Here is a 15,540-nt window from a genome sequence, read left to right on the forward strand (position 1 = left end):
ACTGAGCCACTCCGCCATCCCCATTTTTAGTTTTAATTTGATGAAGGACACACTTAATTCACTTACATTTGTGCTCCATTCCATCACCAGATTGATCTATATACCAATCTGATGGTGCCCCTTCCCCACTCAAAACTACCTCTCATGCTTCAGCTCTCTGCCCCTTCCCTTCCCTCAAGGGGCTCCCTCTCATCTTTGGGTCTTTGTTCCTGTGGCCTCTGCCTAGAAAGCTCTCTCCACACTCCTCCCTGTCACCGGCCACCTCTTCGGCCTTTCCGGGTTTCTGTATAGAGGGCATCCTCTCCAGGAGGCCTTCTTCCCTTGCTCAGCCAATGCAGGTGCCCCGCTTGGCACCCTGGGATCACACTATTACTCTAAGAGCTGCACTGTATTAACAGCCCATTAGTGCATTCCTGAGGGCAGGGATAGTGCTTTATTCGAAGCTGTATCTCCAGGGTCTAACACGGGGTAGGGACCTAGTAGGTGCTAGGTAGATTCGTCAGCAGGGAAAAGAGTTCTTGGACAGAGGCATGTATTTGGGTGGGATGGACAGACAGGTGTAGGGCCAGAACCAGAGCAGTGGGTAAGATGGCCCAGGGAGTCGGAAGAGGGCTGAGTGCAGAGTCCTAGGCATCGCGGTATTTCAGGGCTTTGGGGTGTGAGGAGCCCTCAAAGGAGACCACGCAGGAGTAGTTAGTGAGCCTCGGGAAAGCTAAGGGACCCCAACGCTCGGGCGCTGAAGGAATTTAGAGGCAGAGAAGGAAGGCCGTAGTGCCAAAGTGGGTCCACTTCTTCCATCTCCCCGCAGCCCGGGAGCCTGTTGAGAGGAGGGCGAAGTTGGGGCCATCTGCATTCCCCAGAGTCCCACGTAGCTGGAGTTCTTCGAAAAGCCTTGGAGTGTGACAGTCAGGGGGAGGGTGGAGTGAGCAGGCGGTCGTTCCTTGGGACTCTTCTAGGTTCCAGTCTGGCCCCGCCGCCGGCGGACCGGGTGACCTTGGGGGAGCCCCTTTCCTCTCCCGGCCTCAGTCTCCCCGTGGGTACTCGGCGGACGTTGCGTGCCTCGGTGGGGAGCCGGGGAAGGCCGGCGGAGGCAGGCCCGGGTGGGAGCGGGACCGCCCACTGCGGCGGGCCGGGACCTCCCGGGCCCGCGGAGGCGGCGCGCGGGGCTCCTCCCCCGGGGCGGGGGTCGCGGCGCCGGCAGCTGGCGGCCCCACAGCTGCAGCCTCAGCACCTGCCGCGGCCAGACGGCGCGGGCGCGGCCGGGCCCTGCGCCCCCCCTCCGGCTGCAGCCGCGGCGCGGGAGGCGGAGCCCGAGCCGAGCCCGAGCCGAGCCGCTGCCCTAGCCTTGCCCGCGTCCGTGCCCGCCGCCGGGCGGGGCCGCCCCTCGCCGAAAGCGTCAGCTCTTCGGGTCCGCGTCCGCGCGGGCGGCGCCTCCTCTGCAGGTAAGGGCGAGGTCCCGGCGCCGCAAAGTTTTGGGAGGGGGGGACTGACGGTCCCTACGCCCCGGGCCTGCGCCTCCGGTAGCTGCAGGCTGCCTGCCCCTCGGCTTCCTCCGCGCCGCCCTCCGCCGTGCGCTCTGCTTGCACCATCGCCCCCGGCTGACCTGCGCCCGGCTCCAGTCCTCGTGTCCCATCCCGGTGGGGGGCGCGTCCGCGGGTTCGCTCAGGGCGTGCAACGGTTAAATCTGCCCCAGCATCAATGTGTTGCTTAAGTTTTTGAGACGTGCATGGGGTAGTGCAAAGAGCGGCAAACCGGGTGGCGGGAGACCTGGATTCAGGTGCGGCCACCGCTAGCGCCAACTTTCTGAGTGACCTCAGACCAGCCAGTCCTGCCCCGTTTCGACGGCCACACCTGGACCAGGAGGGGTTCGCCAGGATGATCATCTGAAGCACACTTCTGTCTTGCCGTTTTGTGAGTCAGGGGTACCCCTAAGTGTCTCAGCTCCAGGGCTCCTTGTGGGGTGGAACCCACAGAAGTCAGTCTGGGTGAGGGGGCGTCACATCGCTAGCCGGCAGAAGTTTGGGCTGAGCTTTGTGAGGGGTGTTAAGTCAGTGTCTGGGAAGAGGACGCTGCTGGAGCTTAGAGTCCGGGCCCTGGCTTTTGGTGGCCCCTCTGCCATCCACTGACTGTGTGACCTTGGGCAAGTCCCCCTAGTAGTTTTGCCACCTACAAGTGGGGAGGGAGGAATATGCACTACATGATCCTTGCTGTCCTTCTGCTGTAAACTTTGGAGAGGTGGAATCTACCAGGTCTATTTAGGGTTAGTTTGGGTAGAGGAAATATTGGGTAGAGAGGAAACATACACCCAGCACTTGCAAATGGGAGTTTAGAAAATAAAGGGATTTGCACGGTGCTTTGGGAGTCCCGAAATAGACATGGCAAGGATTGGTGAATGCTGGCCTTCCCTCCATCAGTGCTTTGGACCATCATAAAATATTCAACAGAATAATGATTTGTTTTCAGAGTGGCTTATAGATCAGGAAGCGTTTCTGTTTGTGAGTCGGTTATTTTTGTTAAAACCTCAAAATAGTTGTTCCAGGGGTAAAAATGCACTGTTCTAGGGGTCCTGACATAGAGGCCAGCATCTACTTGTTTCTAAAGTGATGGGTGAGATGTTTTCCAATCAAGATGATATAGAAAGTCACTCTAAATCAGGCATTCCTTGCTGGGTGTTCAACACAGGCATACTTGGAGAGGCCTACGGTTTGGCAAGTACATGTTTTCCAGGACAAGTGCATTCTGGTGCAGCCACAGCAGAACAACTGTGAGGTAGTTAACTGATGTCCTAGAGGTGAGCTTTGTTCTTTTGGCCCATCTTCTGTCCCCCTTGTGCTGCAGTTAGCATCTCCCCAGGGTGTGGGTGAAATCCATTACTACCAAAGGATTCTTGTGGAAGTGATTTTATTATTTTATTTCCTTCCTAGACTTCCCGGTTTTAAGTTTCAAGCTTTATGAAATCAGAGGACTGGTAAGAGTGTGCTTTGTGACTGGGGCAGGGAAACAGCAGAGTTGTGGTACATAGGTTTGCCTTTTCCCAGCCATGCTGTGTAGCTGAAGCTAATTTGTCCAGAGCCTTTGATCACTCAGATACATTAGAATCGCACCAGTCTTTTCCCTCTTCCTTCTTCAGTGGGTTGGCAAGCACTTTCTCACCACTCGTTCAGGAAGAAACAGGAAAATACCAGTAGGCCCTCCCCTCAAGGAGCTCAGGGTCTAGTGAGGAAGAAAGAGGAACATACCACAGGCCATTCTGGGAGTTCTTTCTTATTTTTGTTAAATGTTTACTTATTTTGAGAGAGAGAGCACATGCACACATAGGGGCAGAGAGGGAGAATCCCAAGCAGGATCCACACCATCAGGGTGGAGCTGGATGTGATCCCATGAACCATGAGACCAGGACCTGAGCCGGAATCAAGAGTCAGATGCTCAACCTGCTGAGCCACCCAGACGCTCCACATTTTGGGAGTTCTTACTGGGGACCTCACGAACATTGAGGAGGGGATTCTCACTGGAGACAATGAGGTAGACAGTACCACGGGAGGTGGGAGGGGGAAGAGGATTTCAACAGGTGGTGACAAGTGGAAAGGCCATTTTAGGTCAAGGGACTGGTATGAGTCAGGAGAGCCCGGGGCCCAGATGGAGGACAGCAGGTCTGGTGGAAGCAGGGAGAAGGCAGAAAACTTCAGAGGATAGTGGGAAGAGGTTCAGGAGAATCGGAACCTGGGCTTGAATCCACACTTGTTGGGGGGATATTGGGCCTCTGAACCTCACTTTTCTCATCTGTAAAAGGGGAATAAGAGTAATTCCAATGCACAGGGTTAAATGAGATCATGTATAAAGTGCCTAACAGTGTTTGCGTAACAATAGGTATTTGATAATGGTTTCTTTTACTAAAGTGTTCATGGGCAAGCTCCATAAGTGTTGGTAGACACCACTGAAGTGTATAAATAGTGCCTTTTGTTTTAGCGTGTGTATTGACTTGGAACCTCACCATCAGACTGGAGTTCCTGTAACAATATGATTTGTATTCAGGGGACCTCCTGATTCAAGGGCAGGGGCTTTTTGTTATTTGGGGGGGTGCTCAGATCATACACCGACATCAACAGCAGACAATGCCCTATAAATACTGTTAGGTGGTGGGAGGCCACAGATAGGTTAATCAGAACATGCAATCCCTGCCTCCCACAAGCTTATCACTATGTGCTCAAGGACCTGGGGCGGGGCGGGGGGGGGGGGAGGTTGACAGTCAGGCATGGTTATAAATACATCAGCATTGTCCATATATGCTGGGAACCAGGCACCGGCTCCCATCTGCCTTAGTGTGGGTTGCTAGGGGTCTGTAGGAGCCAAGGAAGGAGACTAGGACAGGAGGGTGAAGAACGACATTGCGATACTTTGTGAACCTATGTATACCACTTAGCAGCCATTATACTGCCCTTCATTTGTTCATGCAACAGTTATTTGTGGAATACCTTCTCTGTGCCAGAGAACTATTCTAGGTGCCCCAGGAATACACTGGAACAAAAGGGAAGACCCTTGTGTTCCTGGAGTTTATTTCCTAGTAGGAGACACATAATAATCAAGTAAATACATAAATAATTACAGGTTGGCTAAGGGCTGGGAAGGAAATGAACAGGGTAATGTGAGAGAAGGTGATGGGGGTGACGGAGGAAGGCCTGTCTGAGTCACTAGGAACTAAAGGAGAGAAGGAGTCAGTTGGGACTAGAGCTGAGGGGGGTGGGGGTGCCATCTGGCTCAGGACGAGGCAACCTGGCTTTGGTATGAGATTGTAGACGCCCGGCCACAACGCCTGGATTTGAATACTGGCCCCCCTGCCAACTAAATATATTCCATAGTCATGTTATTTAATCTTATGGACTTCAGTTTCTTCATCTGTAAACTGGGCATAATAATCCTACTTGAAAGAGTTGTTTGGGGATTCAATGAGTTGATATATGTAATGTACTTGAAATAGTGCCAGATATGTAGCAAACACTGGATGAAAGTTAAGAGGGTGGGGTGGCGGTGAGGGGAATGGGAAATGCAAAGCCCCAGAAGCCTGAAAAGCTTGGTGTGTTCTCGGACTAGATAGGCCGTGTGCGTGGATATTACCCCCTCAGTTCTTGGGAGACTCCAGAGAGGTTGCCTTCAATACAAACTATGTATTAACAGTCCTTGGGGCACCTGGGTGGTTCGGTTGGTTGGGCACCTGACTCTTGATCTTGGCTGAGGTCATGATCTCACAGTTTGTGAGTTCGAGCCCTGCTATCAGGCTCTGTGTTGACAATGCAGAGCCTACTTGGGCTTCTCTCTCTCCCTCTCTCTAAAACTTTTAAAAAATTAAACAAAACAAAACTATGTTTTAGGAGTTCTGAAAAGAGGAATACCTAGCCACAGCACTTTCCTGCAAAACCAGGACCAGAGTGGCAGTGTGGCCACTGCTTTGGGAATATCCTGCTGTAGAGCCACTTCTTCAGGATCTCTCTGCCTCCCTCTTTTCATCTCTCTTTCCTTTTCTTACCCTCCCTCTCCTGTCCCTTCCTCCTTTCCTCTGTGTCCCTCCTCCCTCACCTCTTCTCCCTTTCCCCCATCTCCTCTTACTGTGAGCCCTGAAGAGTAGTGCCCCTGGAGTGCTCACTGATGTGCTAAGGAGAAGCATGAGTGGTGTCGCCAAAGCCAGCCTTGCCCCCCACCGTCCCCGCTGTGAGATGCCCCCTGGCCAGTGTCCTCCCCCCCACTCCCATGCTGGAAATTGCGTAGCAGGGGCACATAGTCACCTGTGACCTCACTCTCTCCCTTGATCCCTCTTGACTGAAATCCAGTCACTCACCAAGCCCTGTTGTTTTTACTTGCAAAATCTCTCTCAAACATGTCTCCACCTTTCTATTCTCTCTCTGAATGTTGGACTTCTGTTTTGTCTAAAGTATGGCCCAGGGACCTCCTGGGGGTCCCTCGTATACGGATAATGAAGTCCACAGTCCTCAGCCTGGCGGACACGATGGGTTGTCTCCATCCTTTTTTTTTTTTTTTTAAGTTTATTTATTATTTTGAGAGAAGAGAGAAATAGAGTACAAGTCGGGGAGGGTAGAGAAAGGAAGAGAGAGAGCGTCCCAAGCAGCCTCCACACTGTCAACACACAGCCCGATGAGGGGCTTGAGCTAACGAACCAGGAGATCATGTCCTGAGCCGAAGTTGGACGCTTAACTGCCTGAGCCACCCAGGCGTCCCGCCATCTTTTTTTTTTTTTTTTTTAAATTCTCTAATTTGAGAGAGAAAGAGTGTGTGTGAATGGGGGAGAGGGACAGAGGGAGAGAGAGAAAGACAGAATCTCAAGCAGGCTCCATGGTCAGCACTGGGGGTGCCTCCCTCCTGCCCTGACATGGTGCTTGATCTCACCACCCCGGGATCATGACCTGAGCCGAAAACAAGACTCAGCTGCTAAACCGCTAAACCATTCAACTAACTGAGCCACCCAGGTGCCCCAGGCTGTCTCCATCTATTCTCTTAGTGCCCCTCCTCCCTCACCAGGTCCTCCACACTTAATCTCACCCCCAGGTCTCCAGGCCCTTGCCTCTCCACCTGGCCCCTCCCTAGCAGGTACCTCAGCCCAGGTGGTCGTGCCCACGCCTGAGGGCCCAGCTCAGCTGTCTTCCGGATCCCCTCCTCCCAGAGCTCTTATCTGCCCCTGATCTCTCACTGCATTTAGTATCTCTCGTGGGGAAGCTGTTACCGTCAACCGTGGAGGATTTTATGTGCAGTCATTTGTGCAGGTGGCCATGGCCATGAGAAGTCCCTGAAAGGACAGGCACAATGTCCCTCTTACCTCCACTCCACAGCCCTTCTCACAGAGCTTAGCCCTTGTGCAAGCTTCATATGTGTTTGCTGTACTGGACTGACAAAAGCCTGTGATTTTCCTGAGATCTGAAATGGTTTGAGTCATGCCAGAAATGCGATGCTGATGCTCAGGGCTTGTGGTCCCCAGATGAACCCTCTTGAGGCGTTCTGCTGCCTTAAAATGTGGATCCTTCATTTGATGAAGAGTTGATGTAACCTCAAACAGGAGTCTGAATTTTGAATGTAGCTTTCCAATATGGCCTATTTTTAATAAATATATGATGTAAAAAATGAACCTTCAAGCTAGATAAATTGAGCACTATTTATATTATGAAAGGATTCTCCACCATACCGAAAGATCTGGTACGGAAAGCTTTCAAATACCAAACATGCCTGTGTATTTAACACCATTCAGTATATAAAATTTTGATTTATGCATAGCTGTTGTAGCTATATTTCCACTGTAGTCTTAAGACATGCACCAAACTTAATATGCATTCACAGAAGCAGAATAATGCTGTCTTAAATTTGTTTTGGTAAGTACAGATTACATTATGCAGCTCTGCAAATATGAGGGTTTTAAAAGTAATGAACTATCTGCCTGAAGGACAATGGGAAGCCCTATTTGGTGCTTGGCCAGTCGACATGAGGGAGGTAGTCATTAATTTCACTGAAGTGACACAGTATTTTCAGGGACCCACCTGACGTTTGGAGACCCTTTTTTGCCAGTGGTTAGAAATGGTTTGGGCTTCCAGTCATTTCACAAGCTGGCTGATGAATGATGTGTGTGCTTAACACTGGTTCTTTTAGAAAAAGAGAAAAAAAAAAAAAAAAAACCACTAATTACAGGCTAGAAAAGAGATGGTGGCAAATCTAAAAATATGAGTCTATTCTTTTGACCTCTCTTGAGGAATGATCTGAAAAGCTCAGCCATTTCAGTAGAAGGGTAACATGGCAAATTTTCAAAATGCTGAACGGAAAGAGCTTCAGAGGAATTCACCCGGATGCAACAGTGCTTAGTTCTCTGAGATTTTGACTTAAGAGAAGACAGATGTGCAGGCAGATGAGAAATGCCGTGCTTCCTGTTCTATGCGTATCCAGAATGTGGGGTGTAGGCTAGCACTTGTTACAACCAGTGATAACAATACCACCCCCCCCCCCCATAAAAAACCTCTCCAAGGCTAAGTTTTGAGCATCAACATAGGTATACTTCTGAGTTACTGCTTTGTTGTTTTCTTTGTTCCAAATGTAGAATTCGGAAGAATGCAAAAGGAAAAGCAATGATTAAAATAAACAGTCTCTGTTCTCTCTGGTTTTCCCTGGAGAAGGACATCAAGCCCAAAGTTCCCCTGGTACTGGAGCATATGCTGTTGGTTCCTGGTGAGGTTAAAGGGTGATGTCCGTATGGAGAAATATGCTCTCCCTCTTTCTTCCTTCCTGGGAGTTGGAGATATTAGCATAGAGGAGCAGGAGGAACGATTTTTTTTCTGAGCTCATTTCTGGTTAGTTGCAGTACTTAGTTTTTTGTTTGTTTGTTTGTTTTAAACAAAAGCTGTGTAAATAAGTTCCTCAGTGAGAGCACTCCCTGCCTGTATGCTGAAAATCCAGACTCATGCAAAATATTTTACAGGATACTTTAACTAATAGTCATAGACTTCAAATAGGGTTGCCAACTCCGGAGATGATCGAGTAGAGCTTTTTCTGGTGCAGGAATTCCCCTAGTGCACCCAGCCTCTCTCTGCTTGGACCTGCCAATCCTCGAGGCATTTCTATTCCATTGTCAGTTGGCTCTGATTATTAGAAAGTTCTTCATTATGCTGCACTAACTCTCCCTGCAGGCTGTGGCTGCCCCATTGGCCTTGATTCTGCCCTTTGAAGCCCCACGCAGAAATCTGTTTCTTCTTCCCCATGATGGCCATTTCTGCCATTTGGACAATCAAAGACAGGGATCAGGTCCGTGAATCTTCACTACTTCAGTTAGAATGTCCCAGTTTATCCAATCCCCTGAAAAAGACACAATTGAATTGGACACAATAGCCATGCAGGTGAGGTCTGACCAGCCCAGAGGGGAGCAAGAGTAGGGTAGCCTCACTCCAGAGTCTGTCTTTGCATTTAGCACAGCCTGAGGCCCAGTTAGGTTCCTGTGGAACCGCACTCATGCTGGTGTCAGAGAGGCCTGGTGAGCTGTAGAGGAGAGTGTCTGGGACCAGTGGCTGATGCGGAGCGGCTCCGGTTGAGGCAGTGCCCTCTCTGGGACTCAGAGCCCTCGTCAGTCTGATAACGTCTACGGCACTGTATCAGTGTCCTGTGGCTGCTGTAACAAATCACTGCAACCTTGGCTTAAAACAGCAGAAATGTATTCTCTCACGGTCCTGGAACCCAGATGTCTGAAATCAAGGTGTCGACAGGGCTGTGCTCCCTTGGAAGGCTCTAAGGAAGAATTTTTTCTTTGCATCTTCCAGCTTCTGGTGGCTGCTGGTGTTCCTTGACTTGTGGCTTCATCACTACTGGCTCTTCCTCCTGTCTGGGTTGAATCTCCCTCTGCCTCACTCTGATTAGGACACTTGTCTTTGCATTTAGGGCCCACCTGGATAATCCAGGATCAGGTCCTTGCCTGAAGACCCTTCACTTAATTGCATCTGCAAAGATCCTTTTTCAAATTAAGGTAACATTTACAGATTCTTGGGATTGGGGTATGGACATATTTCTTAGGGGGGGCACTATTCAGCCTTTGGCCTCTTACTTTCTCTCCTTATGTGACTGCTCTCGATTGTGTTTGAGCCCAGCTCTCCAGGGTCCCCAGCCTCAGGTCTCCATTGGGCACATGTCATGTGACTTTCTTTCTTTAGCATCCAGGCTGCTGCTCTGAGGGGTCTGGTTCTGCAGATGTGGGTGGGTTTTTCTGGTCCTTCAGTATTCACCAGCATGTCCTGGCTAGTCAGTGGAGTTTTTATCAATGGGAAGAAGTTGTGGCTATTAAAATATTCATTACTAGTTCTTAGGCATAGGGGAGATCCCCTAGTGAACGTGCTCTGGATAGAGAAGGGACACAGAAAGGAAGACTTAATGTCCTTGCATTTCCCCTCTAATTCAGTCCGAGATTGGCTCATTGAACTTGAGGGAAATTATTTATATTCTCAGCGCCCAGGTACATATCTCTTTCTGAAAAGTAGGGAAGTGCTTCTTCGCAGCTTTCAGAGTGTATTGTAGTGTGATCTTTTTGCCTTTTGGGTAGCCTGTTTCAGAAGTTCCACGGCCCTTTAGGTGGAGTTTTTAGTTGCTACTCGCTGATGTGTTCTCCAAATGCAACACAAATAAAATATGCTTTTCTCCAAAGAGCGTATGCATCACTTTGTTTGCAGTTGACATGCCAGAGTGCCAAAAAGGCCTCGGGCAAGCAAGAGTGTTGGGTCTGGTGAAGCCCCGTGGTGGAGCTGAGGGGATGCAGCAGGAGGGCGGTGGCCGAGTGGGTCTAGCACTGAACCACTCCATACTCTACTCGTGACTGTCACTGCTGCTCTGGGCTTACTGACTCACACCTACCCAGAGTGTCCTCTTTGACTGCTGCTCCTCTCGGGTCAGTATGTTTTGCTAAGAAAGGTCTCTGCAGGGGGTGGGGAGGAGGGAGGAGACAGATGACTCAGACAGTCCTGCCCCACCTGCAGCTGACAGCAAGTCAGTATAGGGCGGGGTGCTGCATGTCACAGAGACCCATGGGAGCCCTGCAGAGGGCTGGCCATGCCTTGGGTGAGATCCAGGAAGGCTTCCAGGAGGGACTGGCCTAGAGCAGTAGACTGAAAGTATCCTTAGTTGTATCCCCACTGGGACCCCAGATTGCCCCCTTCCTGGTCACCTGACTAGATTTGACAGAGAAGAACCTCAGGTTTGAAAAGGATCAGAAGGATCAGCTAGTAAGATACTCCAACTGCACTGCTTGGAGCCCTAAGGGCAGGTGTAGGGGAACAGTTCAGAGAACTCTGCCTCTTATTTTGCTTGCTGGGTTTAAAGAACAGTGATTTCCCAACTTGACAAGGCTTGTTTGATGTAGCCACCTAGCAATAGCCCCATATCAGAATGCCCTGCCTTGTCTAGGAAGTCTTTTCCAGGCTGGAGGAGCACCTCCCCAGATGGTGTGACTATGGGGTATTTCCACATAACCTGCCCCACTTGACTGTGAGCTTCCCCCAGTCAGGGGCTGAGCCTGGTTCAGTCCAGAGCCCAGGAGAAGGCCTGGTCCTGGGAGGGCCAGGCTTGGCATATGGTGCTGACTGATGAAATGAAAGACGTGATTATGATGATTGCCTGCCTTGCATCTGGCTCCAGCTGCCCTCAGTGCCCTTCACAGTCACCAGTGGTATCCTGGCTATGGCAAGGCCTGTGTGTTTCTGTCTTATACCTGCTTCTGCAGTGGGTCTGGCCTGTCAGCCAAGCACTAGCGATGGGTGGTGCCTGCCCTCTTCACTTTCAGGAGGCAACGAGGCTCTAGACCTAACATTCAGGCTCTGAAGGTGCTTGCTGTCTGTTATCCTGGAACATGGCCAAGGCCAGCAGTAAACTTGCTCACTGGGTCTTCCTGGCTCTTCCTTGGTAACCCATAGCCTCAGGGCTAGGGTCAGAGAGGCAGTGGGGCGTGGGCAAAGTGCCTGGGCTTTTGACTCCGTCATACCTGGGTTTGCTAGCTACATGACCTGAGGCACATTATTTACTTGCTTCTTTAATGGACCATCTGCGAGTGTTAAACTTACAGAGGGCCCGAGGAAGACACAGCCCCTGTTTTCTACCTATACATGGTAAATAGTCAATAATTGTTAATTTCTTTTTTATATTATCTGAAGGGCTATCAAGGGGAATTGAGATAACTTCTAGGGTTAGAGGCTGTCTAAAACCAAACTTTGTTTCCCCCCATCCTTTCCAAATTCCATCAAGCCTTTCAGCCTCCTAATTCCTCCAGCATTGCTAACATATTTGATTTCTTCCTTTCTTTCACCTAATAATTATCATCAACTCTGTATATTTGAAGAGGTTGCTTCCCCAATCTGGGCCTCAGTTTTTTATCTGTGGACTGGGTTATTTCTAAGGTCCTTAATAGCCTTGGCACTACATTTAATTCCACAACACAGATTGAGCATCCACTCTGTGGAGGGTGAATGTTCTAGACCCCAGGGCACATAGGGATTGAGGCCACAGCCTAGTGTGGGGACAAACAAGCAGAGTGTGTGGGGAAAGCCCTGGTAGGGGATGAATCCAGAGCTAAGGTAATCAGAACCAGAACAGGGAGAGACCAGAGGAATGTATGGGCTCTGCACCCTCAGGGAAGAATTATCTAGAAATGTTTGCTGTGGGCATGAGAGCATTAATGATGGAGACAGGTTCCTCCCAAGTGGCATTAGGATTTTCGCTTTGAGTTGGAATTATCGATATGGAAAATCCCAGCAGAGATGGCATGTATTAGGGACCTTATTTCCTCTTTTCCTCCTGCTTTCCTGCTAAAAAAAAAAAATCCAAATCTCCAGAATATATTGACCTTTATGTACAGAAGCTCTTGGGATACGCAGCATAGTTTAACAAGTATCAGTTGTGTGTCTAACTGAGAAATGTCTAGGAGGTAGATGCAGAATTACATGCCTAAAGAGAATTAATCAATTTTTTGTCATGATTGTGTTCAGAAACTAATTTTCAAAGACAGTTCCAATTTTCCCAGCTGTCTGGATGATAGTTAGAAGCATACAACCTGTGCACTCCCATCCCTTCTCTTGTATTTATTCTGCCCAATTTAATTTGGTTAGATTCTATAAGCGTTTATTGATTGCCTATTAAAAGTTAAGCCCAGTGTTGAGAGGCTATGGGTATGACAGACTATATCACTATCCAGAAGTTTCTTTCCTAGCTGGACAGATAAGACCCAGGAATCAGCAAACAGAGCCATCTATTCACTGGGGAATTGCTGAGTACATTGGTGTGAGTGCCAGGATTTCTGCTCCCAGCAGAGAGATCTGGAGAGAAGGATGGTGAGGTTGCTTCTCAAGGCTTTTGTAGGAGTCTGCATTGGAGATGGGCCAGAGACTGGAAGCGGAGGCAAGGTGCAAGGAAAAGAACAGGTTGGCAGGTGAATTTAGCAAGAGCCAACTTTTCATTCTCAACGCCAGCCCCTCATTCTCATGTCCTGAGAATGAAAATAACATCCAGGTGGCCAATAGACCTATGAAAAGATGCTCAATATCACTCATCATCAGGGAAACAAAAAGCAAAACTACAATGAGATGCCATCTCACACCCGTCATAATGGCTAGGATCAAAAATACGAGAAACAACAAGTGTTGGTTAGGATGTGGAGAAAAAGGAACCCTCTGGCACTGTTGGTGGGAATGCAAACTTGTGCAGCCACTGTGGGAAAACAATATGGAGGTTCCTCAAAAAATTGAAAATAGAACTATTCTATGATCCAGCAATTGCATTAGTATTTACCCCAAAAATACAAAAACACTAATTCAAAGGGATACATGCATCCCTATGTTTATAGCAGCATTATGTACAATAGGCAAATTATGAAAGCAGCCCAAATGTCCATCGATATATGAATGGATAAATATGAGGGTGTGTGTGTGTGTGTGTGTGTGTGTACACACACACACACACACACACACAAGGGAATATTATTTAGCCACGAAAAAAGAATGAAATCTTGCTATTTGCAACAACATGGAAAGAGCTAGAGAGTATAATGCTAAGCAAAATAAGTCAATCAGAGAAAGACAAATACAATGTAATTTCATTCACTTGTGGAATTTAAGAAACAAAACAAATGTGCAAAGGAAAAAGAAGAGAGGCAAAACAAGAAACAGACTCTTCTAGAGAGCAAACTGGTGGTTACCAGAGGAGAGTTGGATGGGGGGATGGGTTACATAGGTGACAGGGATTAAGGAGTGCACTTGTGATAGGCACTGGGTATGTATGGAAGTGTTGAACCATTATATTGTGCACCTGAAATTAATCTGTAATACTAGTATATTAACTATACTGGAGTTCAAAAAGAAAAGAATACAAATATTCCTTTCATATGTGAAGCTTCAAAATGCCTTAGGAACTTTGCTCATGCTGTTCCCTTTGCCTAGCCTGCTCTTTGCCTTCATCTACCAGGAAAACTCTGAGTTCTCTTAAGTGTACTTCTGTTCAGACCTCATTGACCCTCCCTCCCCTGGCTTCTTTTAGTATGGTTCCTGGAGCATTCCTGACCCACAATCTCTTGATGGTGATTATCAGGTGAATAAATTGATGACTGAATAACTGATTTTTGGGTTCTGTGTCTGACTTACTTGATGGAACTGTGAAATGTTTGCTGAGAAAGGAGTGGAGGGCACCAAGGTGAAGACGTGGGTGGTGGGTGATAAGCAGGAAGACCACTGAGGTGGGGTGGGGGAAACACCCTTTGGAGAGGGAATAGAATGTTGGTTTTCTGATGAGTGGAAGCATACAGTTGAAAAAAAAAAGTCGGGGGGGGGGTGCACCTGGGTGGCTCAGTTAGTTAAGCATCTGATTTTGGCTCAGATCTCCCAGTTTGTGGGTTTGGGCCCCACATTGGGCTCTGTGCTGAGAGCTCAGAGCCTGGAGCCTCTTCAGATTCTGTGTCTCCCTCTCTTTCTGCCCCTCTCCTGCTTGTGCTCTCTCTCTCTCTCAAAAATAAACAAACATTAAAAAAAATACTCTGGGGAAAAAACACTGTAGGCATGAAGCATTTGGGGAAAAATCTGCCTCCAGAGTAATCAAAGGACTGCAAATAAGGCAACACCTCCTTTGTAAACTTACTAAGGTAGGTGTCAGTGAGCATTTAGGGGAGGTGGCTCTTCCACTGATGGAGGAGTAAGCCTGCAATAGCCCTTCTGGAGTGCAATTTGGCCAGATCTAAAGCTGTGCAAACTTGTGCAGTTTTTCACACAGCAGCACCTCTCCCAGGAATTTATCCTAAGAGAATAACTAACGATGTATTATGCAAAGATGTTTATCTCAACATTGCTTGTAACACAGACACTGCTAAAATAGAGCAAATGTCCAGCAGTAGGGGGTTAGCTTTAAAAATGGCACTCCGATCAATAGGACATAGAAAATAATGCTGTACAATAATAAAGACATAGGTAAATGTTTAAGGGGTATTGTTCTAGGAAAAAAAATCAGGCTAAAACCCAGCATATACAGAACATTCACAGTTATGTTGAAAATGTGTATTTTCACACAAAGAGGCTAGAAGGGTAATTAGCAATTTGTAGACTGTAGCAGATAATTTTTGCTTTCTTCTTTCCAAGGAAGAATAATTTCAAAAACCAGGCACATGTATTACTTTTATAATGGGGGAAGGGGTGTGAGTGTTAAGAAGTCTTAAGTGTGAGTCTTAAGAAGAAGAGAGAAGCTACTGGAGAGCATTGTTTGAGCTTCAGTGCATTGAAAGCAAGATGGGCACATCGTTTATCTTGCAAATTCCAGACAGGTAGTGTTTTCATAAGGAAGAGTGGTCTTCGGTCTATTTGTATGAGTGTATTTATAGAAGTGAAAGCTTTGGGGGAAGGAAATAGATTGATTTTTTTTCCCCTTGAACTTTTGAAATTATTCTTTCCACTCCATTTGTAATTGAGCCCAGGGAGCTATTCTTATATCTTCCTTTCTTGGGCACTGCATTAGACTTAAAAATGTTAACTGGCTTAGGATGTGGGTTTT

At 48.2% G+C, this 15,540-nt stretch overlaps 1 protein-coding gene across 2 annotated transcripts in view; it reads left to right on the forward strand.

Moving 5' to 3' along the window:
• Positions 1–1,021: 1,021 nt before the first annotated feature.
• The window catches only part of FRMPD1 (FERM and PDZ domain containing 1), an 88,945-nt gene continuing 74,426 nt past the window's right edge, over positions 1,022–15,540 (forward strand). The window contains exon 1 of one of the 2 annotated variants that reach the window (XM_078436669.2): positions 1,022–1,442. The gene's annotated coding sequence lies outside the window, so the exon portion shown is untranslated. Of the gene's footprint in view, positions 1,443–9,420; positions 9,500–15,540 lie in introns of those variants that run through there. The other variant, XM_078436670.2, reaches the window with a different exon arrangement.

This window comes from Panthera onca, chromosome D4 (assembly GCF_046562875.1).
Source record: "Panthera onca isolate mPanOnc1 chromosome D4, mPanOnc1 haplotype 2, whole genome shotgun sequence".
NCBI lineage: Eukaryota > Metazoa > Chordata > Mammalia > Carnivora > Felidae > Panthera > Panthera onca.